The sequence below is a fragment of the Triticum dicoccoides genome, chromosome 3B, assembly GCF_002162155.2.
Source record: "Triticum dicoccoides isolate Atlit2015 ecotype Zavitan chromosome 3B, WEW_v2.0, whole genome shotgun sequence".
Lineage (NCBI taxonomy): Eukaryota > Viridiplantae > Streptophyta > Magnoliopsida > Poales > Poaceae > Triticum > Triticum dicoccoides.
The window spans coordinates 798,831,288-798,841,419 of record NC_041385.1 but is presented as its reverse complement, the minus strand read 5'-3'; positions in this window follow the sequence as shown (position 1 = coordinate 798,841,419).

Below are 10,132 nucleotides of genomic sequence, written 5' to 3'. Positions count from 1 at the left end.
GTTTTTTATTTCTTCCTTCTTTTTTCCTTTCTTTCTGTGAATAGGCAACGAAAGCAAGTTAGAACATCTACAATTGGGTTGGACAAATATGACCCCTAAACGCCCATGAACGCATAGGTTTCATCATAGATGCTTCATACAAAGATTAAAACGAGCTACATTCAATAGAGGCTACGCTAATCCTACTCCTCGTCCGAGGAAATGTTGATGACCCCATTGCTAGAGCCTCCAGCCTTGTGGTCATTCACGGCAGGGTGAAGCTCCAGCACATCCTCATCATCATCGTTGTTCGCGATAAGTCTCTCCTCCCTCATGTTGGGGAGGTGGATAAGGCGACGATTTGCTACCACCTCCCACTGGGATTGCATCAACTCCATGATGGCACGGTTCTCCGCCATGAGGCTGGGATACGCGACGAGCCCGACGAAAGCGGCATCACCGTGTGCTCGGCCTCAGTAGTGTGGTGCTCCACCTCTGCGGCTTTAGGCTTTGTTTGGTTGGACTTTTGCACCCAACTTCTGGCTTTTCAGAGCTATAGGCTAACCAAAGGGAGAAAATTATAAGCAGAAGTTGCAAATACTACAGCTTCCCTGTAGTGTAATTCTTGAAGCAGGTGAACCCCCAACTTCGGCAATGCATTTTTAGTTGTCCCCTAGATGTTGTATGGTGTTTACCCACTAGCAAGTCAAAAATTGATTCGTTCTATTCCCCCCAAGCGATGGCCAGCGACGAGAGGAGGCCTAGTCCTCATAAAAAACTGCTCGATCTCCTTCGACCCGGGCGACAGCTAGGGTTCCTAGCCGGTGCCACATTTTGATGTACATTGGATAGTTGCTTGCTGCAGATTGCTATATAATTGTTTGTTGGACCATATATATTGATACCATGAACAATAAACGTAGTTGGATCACCATGTGACGGTCAAGTTGCATATAAGAGTATTCACTCAGGCCCTTATAGACAATTCACAGCAAAATCTATAGTTTCACAGCCGTTTGAACCAAACAACATCCAGCTCTTTCCCAGCAGCTTCTCCACAGTTGATGTTTCATAGCAGCTTTTCAAGAATCTTCAGCCCAACCAAACACAACCTTAGTACGGGGAACATGCTACATAAGAAAAAACATATGCACATCAATCTCAGAAACACTATGGAGGTACAAGTAATGGTTATCTCACCAATGATCTATGCACCAGAAGTACAGGAAGAAGAGTTGGTGAAGCTCATGAATCCCCATGGCTAGGTTAGACCACCACCTAGCTGCTGGAATTTCTCTGGGATGATCAACTGATCTAGAGTCTAAGAAGATGACACCTACGAAGTATCCACACGTATCGATCTAGAGGTACTGCATTATTTCATGGAACAACACAAAGAACTATAGAGAAAACTAGAGGAACAAGGGCACCCTAGCGGTCTACCAATTTAAAAAAGTCTAGACGTGAGAGAGAGAGAGAGAGAGAATTGGGTAGCGGTCGGTCGGCCTCCAATGCTTTGGTGTGCCTCCCCATCCCCCAAACAACAGGCACACATAGGGTGGAGGGCGTCAACCGACTTTAGGAGGAGGCCCTCCTTGGGTCAGCTAGCCAGGGAGGTGGAGTCCTCCTTGGACTCTCTCCTAGGAGGCTTGCCCCCAAGTTTCTCATGGGGCTAACTGATTTGGGCTCTTGGGGCGCTTTTCCCACTACTCCGGCAAGGGGTGGCTCACTAAGGACTCTCTAGACTATCCCGGAAGGTTCTAGAATCTTTCAAAAACTCTCATGGCTTTTAGATACAATCAAGGAACTTCGGCTATAACTAGGACACTCCCGTGATGTCCCATAACATTTTCATGGTCATCCGAAACACTTACACTACCCATTCTCCATTCTCTCCTAGTTCTCCTACATATCTCTAGTCGTTAAGCATGTGACCCTGCATGGTCGATAATATGCGGACAAGTTTGCAACACCTTCTGGTCAATAATTATTAGCAAGATCTGGACACCCCATAACGATTCCTGCATTACCAACGAAGATTTTTATCAAGTGAATACTTTCTTATCGTGAACAATTGCCTTTGCTTTGTGATAATTTACAAAACTCGAGGCGGGACTTTTATGGTATCTGATGACCCACAAGTATAGGGGATCTATCGTAGTCCTTTCGATAAGTAAGAGTGTCGAACCCAACGAGGAGCGGAAGGAAATGACAAGCGGTTTTCAGTAAGGTATTCTCTGCAAGCACTGAAATTGTAGGTAACAGATAGTTTTGTGATAAGATAATTTGTAACAGTTAACAAGCAATGAACGTAAATAAAGTGCAGCAAGGTGGCCCAATCCTTCTTGTAGCAAAGGACAAGCCTGGACAATTTCTTATAATGAGAAAAGTGCTCCCGAGGACACATGGGAATTATCGTCAAGTTAGTTTTCATCACGCTCATATGATTCGCGTTCGGTACTTTGATAATTTGATATGTGGGTGGACCGGTGTTTGGGTACTGCCCTTTCTTGGACAAGCATCCCACTTATGATTAACCCCTATTGCAAGCATCCGCAACTACAAAAGAAGTATTAAGGTAAACCTAACCATACCATGAAACTAGTGGATCCAAATCAGCCCCTTATGAAGCAACGCATAAACTAGGGATTAAGCTATTGTCACTCTAGCAACCCATCATCTACTTATTACTTCCCAATGCCTTCCTCTAGGCCCAAATAATGGTGAAGTGTCATGTAGTCGACGTTCACATAACACCACTAGAGGAGAGACAACATACATCTCATCAAAATATCGAACGAATACCAAATTCACATAACTACTAATAGCAAGACTTCACCAATGTCCTCAGGAACAAACGTAACTACTCACAAAGCATATTCATGTTCATGATCAAATGAGTATTAATATGCATTAAGGATCTGAACATATGATCTTTCACCAAGTAAACCAATTAGCATCAACTACAAGGAGTAATCAACACTACTAGCAACCCACAGGTACCAATTTGTGGTTTTGATACAAGATTGGATACAAGAGATGAACTAGGGTTTTCAGAGGAGATGGTGCTAGTAAAGATGTTGATGGATATTGACCCCCTCCCGGTGAGAGGATCGTTGGTGATGACGTTGGTGATGATTTCCCCCTCCCGGAGGGAAGTTTCACCGGCAGAACAGCTCCGCCAGAGCCCTAGATTGGTTCCGCCTCATGGCGGCGGAGTTACGTCTCCTGAGCTTGCCTCTGATTTTTTACAGGATGAAAGCCTTCATATAGCAGAAGATGGGCACCGGAGGGCCACCAGGGGGCCCAGGAGATAGGGGGCGTGCCCAGTAGGGGGGGCGCGCCCCCCACCCTCCTGGCCAGGGTGTGGGCCCCCTCAGGTATTTTCTTCGCTCAATAATTCTTATTAATTCCAAAAGTGACTTCCGTGGAGTTTCAGGATCTTTGGAGCTGTGCAGAATAGGTTTCCAATATTTGCTCCTTTTCCAGCCAGAATTCCAGCTGCCGGCATTCTCCCTCTTCATGATAAACCTTGTAAAATAAGAGAGAATAGCCATAAGTTTTGTGACATAACTTGTAATAACAGCCCATAATGCAATAAATATTTATATAAAAGCAGGATGCAAAATGGACGTATCAACTCCCCAAAGCTTAGACCTCGCTTGTCCTCAAGCGGAAGCCGAAATCAAAAAATATGTCCACATGTTTAGAGATAGAGGTGTCGATAAAAATAAAATACGGACATGAGGGCATCAGGATCATTCTTATAAGAGCAACATATATAGAATTTGTCATATGATTTCTTATGCTCAAGTAACAATCTATTCACAATGTCAAGTATGGAACATAAACTTAATTGGGAACTAACAAACTATAATCTCAGTCATTCAAACAATTGCAGTTTATCATAACATCAAAAAGAGTAAAGAATAGAGCTTTTCAGCAAGTCCACATACTCAACTATCATATAGTCTTCTACAATTGCTAACAGTCACGCAATACTTATGGTTATGAAGTTTTATTCGGACACTGAGAAAGATAGGGGCTTATTGTGTTGCCTCCCAACGTATTCACCTTTGGGTGATGTCAACAATAATAGTTCATGCTAACTTACATCCAATTGGATATATATACCAGGATCGTTCCAACATGAGGTGCTTGCCATAGGATAAAATGAAAAAGGGAAAGGTGAAGATCACCTTGACTCTTGCATAAAGTAAAAGACATAAAGTAAAAGATAGGCCCTTCGCAGAGGGAAGCAGATGTTGTCATATGCCTTTAGGGTTGGATGCACAAAATCTTAATGCAAAAGAACGTCACTGTATATTACCACTTGTGATATGAACCTTTATTATGTAGTCCGTCGCTTTTATTACTTCCATATCACACGATCGTATAAAGCTTATTTTCTTCGCACTAATAAGTCATACATATTTAGAGAGCAATTTTTATTGCTTGCAATGACAACTTACTTGAAGGATCTTACTCAATCCATAGGTAGGTATGGTGGACTCTCATGGCAAAACTGGGTTTAAGGATATTTGGAAGCACCAGTAGTATCTCTACTTGGTGCAAGGAATTTGGCTAGCATGAGGGAGGAAAGGCAAGCTCAACATGTTGGGAAGATCCATGGCAATATACTTTAACTGAGATGTGAGAAAACATAACCCATTACGTTGTCTTCCTTGTCCAACATCAACTCTTTAGCATGTCATACTTAATGAGTGCTCACAATTATAAAAGATGTCCAAGATAGTATATTTATATGTGAAAACCTCTCTTTCCTTATTACTTCCTATTAATTGCAACGATGACCAAAACTACGTTTCTCAACTCTCAACAACTTTTATGCCTTATACTCTTTATATGTGAAGTCATTACTACCCATAAGATCAATATGAACTCTTTTATTTCTTTTTATTCTTTCTATTTTCTCAAGATCATAGCAGGATAGCAAAGCCCTTGACTCAACACTAATCTTTATTATAGATAGCTCACGGACTCGATTACATAGAAGGGAAAGCAAAACTCAAAACTAATTCATACCAAAACTTCAATCTACTAGATCAAGATATTACTAAAAGGATCGAACTAGGTAAAACGGTAAAGATAGGAGTGTGATGGTGATACGATATCGGGGCACCTCCCCCAAGCTTGGCAGTTGCCAAGGGGAGTGCCCATACCAATGTAATTATGTCCTCGGGGTGGTGAAGAAGGAGTTGTTGACGATGTAGGCTTGTCGTCCATCTTCAAAGGCATAGGCTCACCATCATAGAAGGATGATCGAGTCTCCGGGATCCTCAAATCTGTAGTCAAACTCATCCTCTTGAATCTATATTCATACTCACAATTTTGGTTTTGCAGGTCATAGATCTGGGCTTGGAGGTGCTCGATTTTCTCTTGAATCTTGAAAATGGTCTCCCCAATGATCTTGGCATCCAGTTTGTGGTTGTTCATGAACTTTGCGATCACCATCTGGTTGGCGTTGAGTCCATGCTCCACCATCACTTGGCACTTGAAAACTTGTTGCTCCATGGCTTTGAGCTTTGTCTCCACGCTTCCGGTACGCCTTGGTCCCTCCACATCGCGGATGTGCAGCACCCCCTTGTCGGTGTCAAAACCGGCGGATCTCAGGTAGGGGGTCCCGATCTGTGCGTCTTAGGCTGATGGTAACAGGAAGCAAGGGGCACAATGTTTGCCCAGGTTCGGGCCCTCTCGATGGAGGTAAAACCCTACTTCCTGCTTGATTAATATTGAAGATATGAGTAGTACAAGAGTAGGTCTACCACGAGATCGTAGAGGCTAAACCCTAAGAGCTAGCCTATGATGGTATGATTGTAATTGTGATCGGCCTTCTAAGGAACATCCTCTCCGGTTTATATAGACATCGGAGAGGGCTAGGGTTTACATGGAGTCGGTTACAAGGAAGGAAACATAATATCCGGATCGCCAAGCTTGTCTTCCACGCAAAGGAGAGTCCCATCCGGACACGGGCCGAAGTCTTGAGTCTTGTATCTTCACGCTTCAATAGTCCGGACGATGTATATAGTCCGGCTGTCCGGATACCCCCTAATCCAGGACTCCCTCAGTAGCCCCTGAACCAGGCTTCAATGACGATGAGTTCGGCGCGTAGTCTTGTCTTCGGCATTGCAAGGCGGGTTCCTCCTTCCGAATACTCCAAGGTTATTATCGAACATGTAGACCGTGTCCGGATCTGCGAAATGATCTTCACATACCACCGTAGAGAGAATGATACTTCAGCTGACAACTTTTTAGACGACATGATATGTCATTACAGTCAGGTCATTATTTGAACTGTTTTCCACAACCAGCCACAGCGCATATTGTGGGGCGGTTTCCTTGACACGTCTTGTCAAAGCAGAGATCGTGACCCCTTATCATGGGATTCTCATCAATACGAGTATGGGTAATCCAAGCTCACCGCTAATCGCGGCGAGTGGGAGGTGAGCGGGTTCTACCAGGAAAGTGGGGAGGCGCAAAAAGCTTTTACCATCCCTTATAAGGAGATAAGGTCTCTTCCTCTCTACCCACGCCTTCTCCTTCCGCTAACTCATTCCCCTCTGCTCGAGGCCTAACACCCAAGCACTCTTCTTTCCCATCGAAGAGAGGTTTTCCAAAGATGTACGGATCCGGAGCAGAAGGCAAATGGATGGCCTCTACCGTCCGGGGGAAGGATATCAAGAAGCTCCGGGAAGCCGGGTATCTGGCCAAGAAGATTGGCCACCGTCTTCCACCGGCGGGACAGGTTGTCCCTACTCCGGAGCCCCATGAGAGAGTCGTGTTCCTTCCCCATTTTGTCCGCGGGCTCGGGTTTCCCCTCCACCGTTTGTCCGTGGAGTCATGTATTACTATGGGATTGATTTTCATGATCTTTCCCCCAACTCTTTTCTCAATATCTCGACGTTCATCGTCGTGTGTGAGGCCTTTCTCCGGATTCCGCCTCATTTCGGCATGTGGCTGAAGATTTTCAATGTGAAGCCCAAGGTGGGGAGTGGAGAACACGCCGAGTGCGGCGGTGCCATGGTGAGCAAGATGCCCAAGGTCGTTTGGCCGAAGGGCACCTTCAACGACTCCGTCAATGAGTGGCAGCAGCAGTAGTTTTATATCACCGAACCACGCGGCAAAAAGTGGGCTGTGCCTCCTGAGTTTAGATCCGGAGCCCCACTGCGGCTTACATCCTGGCCCAAGAAGGGCCCGAACTAGACCTCGCCCGATGAGCTGTCACTGCTCCAAACGCGCGTTCAGAGCGTGGTTGACAAGGACGTCAAACTTGTCGACGTAGTCCAGGTGATGCTAGTTCGCTGGTTCTCCCCTGCCAGTGTCGAGCCTGCGCTTTGTGGGAGTTCGACCCAACCGAGCACCAAACCCTTCGAGAGCTCTATGACTCCTCTCACAAGGATATCTGGAAGGTGCTCTTCAAGTCCAGCAAATCGTGGCCGGACTCCGCTGAGGACCGGGGGTATCAATTATCCCATTCTGCAAGCCCGGTAAGTTATAGCCACGCCCTGTCCATCCATGCTTTAGTTGGCATGTCATGAGGGAGACATTTTAATCATGTTTTATCGTGACCTTAGAGATGGATTAAGAAGGTGGAGCGGATGCATTGTCCGGCCCCGCTGCCGGAGGAACCGGCCGGACCTCTTCTAACGAAGATGCTGGTCCCTGCGCCTTACGAGGAGCCACAGAAGGAGGACTCCAAGAAGGTCAAGAAGACCCGGAGTGGCCTCCGTCACCGCGAGGCTTCGGACGCCAAATCCGAAGACTCTAGCGGCACTCCCTCTTCCGGAGACGAAGAGGAGGAAGGAGAGGACGACAACCCTCACTCTGCAGGTGGGAAGAAGCATGCGGCTTCCCTGTCCCTGGAGGCCGGATCGCCCAAGAGGGGGAGAGGGTCCCATCTAGAGGCATCCACCCTGGCTGCCGATAACAGCCTGGAGTGGGATCCCAGAGCCCAGCCCCTGGAAAAATCATAAGTAACCGAATCCCGAATGCACCTATGCATTCAGGGTCGTCTGAGTATAATAATTTTAACTGTCGCCACATCTCGTACATCCCGGCGAGATCTCCTGCTGGACAGTCCTCATCGGAGGATTCGTTGAGTTCGGATGCTGTGGCGAGCGAGACGCCTCCGGCGGCTCTTTTTCCGGAGTCTAGGCGCGACACCGAGGTGTCGTCTCGAAGAGACCCAGAGCCGGATAAGGTCCTGGAGGCCTCTAAGGCTCCAGGATCGGGCAAGGGGCCACCCTTCACGGAGGGAGGTTTGCCTACTCCGCCGGCTACCTCTGTCTATGCAGAGCTGTCGGGTGGTCTATCGACAGCGTTAAAGAACGTGTCTATCATCGATGAACATCGGACCCTCATGGGTGCGGTGGTTGGAAAGATTCAGTCTGCCGAAAGCGGGCTGAATGAGTCCTGCCTTGGCCTCATAAAGGCTTTTGAGGTATGGTTTCTAAGGAATCTTTTGAGGAATCATCATAACATGTATAGTAGTAGCCCCGATACACTGTCCGGCAAAAGATAGAGAGCCAAGCAGGGGATCAATTCCTCTTTTGGTGTGAACCTTTGTTAATGACGTGCACCTCTTTGTTTCAAAACAGGCATCTGCGGAGAAGACGGACGCTCATTAGGCGGAAGTGTCCGAACTGAATCAGAGCCTGGAACGGGTCGAGGAAGAACTTGGCCGTGTGAGGAAGCAATTAGAGGAGAAGCAAGATATGTTTAAACATTGTCTTGCATTAGGCACGAATGAGTAATTGTGCCTATTGAAAAGTATTTGTGTTGTACGCCCTAGGAGCGAGTGCTGAATATGAGGCGCTGAAGAAGGCTATGGCAGATGCCAACAAGAAGGCTACCGCCGAACAGGCGCTTCGTGAAAAACACGAGGCCAGGGTCATTACAGCTGAATGAGAGCTCCAAGAGGTTGTGACGAAAAGTGAGAGCTTGGAGCAGAGTCTAGTAGGGAAAGAATCCGAACTTGCCCAAGCTCTCCAAGCCGTGGAAGATGCTCGGGAAGAAGCCCGAGGTGCTATACGGGACATTCAAGAGGCCCGGAAAGTTACGGCTGGTAAGGCCTGTTGTATTCGTGGCCATAATTACATGACAATGGGGAGAACTCTAAGCGGCAAGCTGAATTCTTTGATTTTACAGGGGTGTTTGTGGATCTGCCTCGCAGCATATCAGACGCTGCCCAATTCTACCATATCGAGGAGGGGAAGTCTGCAGAGAGGAGCTTCTGGTCGCAGTATTTGGCGCCGAACTATCCGGTGCATTTTATTGATCAGCTGAAGCAGCTGGTCAAACTGCACCACGCGGCCGAACTAGCCATGAAGGACTTGGTTGTCCGGTTGTGGCCTGCGAAGCCAATTCCAAGCAGTTACTTCAGACTCGTGAAGCGGATTGTGGGCGCATGTCCTCGGCTTGATGCTATCAAGCGATCAGTCTGTATAGAAGGTGCGCGCATGGCGTTTGCCTATGCAAAAGTGCATTGGGGCAAGCTTGATGCGGAAAAGCTGATGAATGAGGGGCCGCCGGAGGGTAAGGAGCACCGCAAGCCCGAACTGTACTATGAAGGTGTACTGAAGGGGGCCCGCCTTGCGGCGGATAAGTGTACAAAAGACATTAGGTTTCCCTGAGGACATTCATACCGATATTTGTAATATGGGATAATGGCGCTTTTATTATATATTGCATGTTTTGTTTGAACATATGTTCTTCCTGTGCGGCTGTTTATTGTATGTAAATTCTGAGAGTTGGCCAGTCGTCGGCTTCAGCCCCCACGTAAAAAATACGGGGGTGTTCGGGATATATCTAAACACTCTTTATCCCATGGTCGGGTCCTTTTAAGGAGGTGTTTCTCACCATGAACCAGGCAATCGGACTATATGGCTTTACTACTCTCACTTAGCCATAGGAATTCGAGTATGGTCGGCGCAGCCCCTAGTGTTCGGAAGACCGAACTAGGGGCTCTATTGGCGCCGGATCGGAAGACCGATCCGTCGCAATCTGCATTGATAGTGGCGTTATGTGGAATAAATCTTTAAGGACTTTACAACCTCTCGAACAACTGACCAGCTCTCACTGCATCATGACAGACGGTTTTCGGCTTTCTCTACTGAGGTGCTCGTCCAACAGA